Source organism: Diachasma alloeum, unplaced genomic scaffold (assembly GCF_001412515.2).
Source record: "Diachasma alloeum isolate Michigan unplaced genomic scaffold, Dall2.0 Dall_scaffold_01050, whole genome shotgun sequence".
NCBI lineage: Eukaryota > Metazoa > Arthropoda > Insecta > Hymenoptera > Braconidae > Diachasma > Diachasma alloeum.
In genome coordinates, this window is record NW_021681162.1 from 221,928 (window position 1) to 222,357 (window position 430).

Genomic DNA, 430 nt, shown 5'->3' on the forward strand with positions numbered 1-430 from the left:
AAAAAAAAAAATTAAAACATTCATAGAAAATCTCATATAAGTATTAATCTAACGAAAAGATAATTTTAAAAAAATGATTCAATCGTGAGGTCGAAAGTCGCAGTACATTCATTCATGTCTGGTTTTGAAGACTCAGTTGAATGTTTACATGAAGGCACGTGGCTGCCTGTCAGCTGAGAGCACCGGCAACGTTCTCACAGCTAGCTAGCTATGCTTCTGGCGTTGACTCGCAGCGGAATGACCAAAGTTGATTATATATATATATATATATGTAACTGAGAGGATTTATCAATGCGGAATAAAACAACCACTGTAGTTCACCACCATCTGAAATAAAATGCCGAACACAATTTTTTAATGATAAAAAAATTGAAACAATCTCTTAAGAATTCATTGAATATATATTTTAAAAATCATTAAGAAAATAATA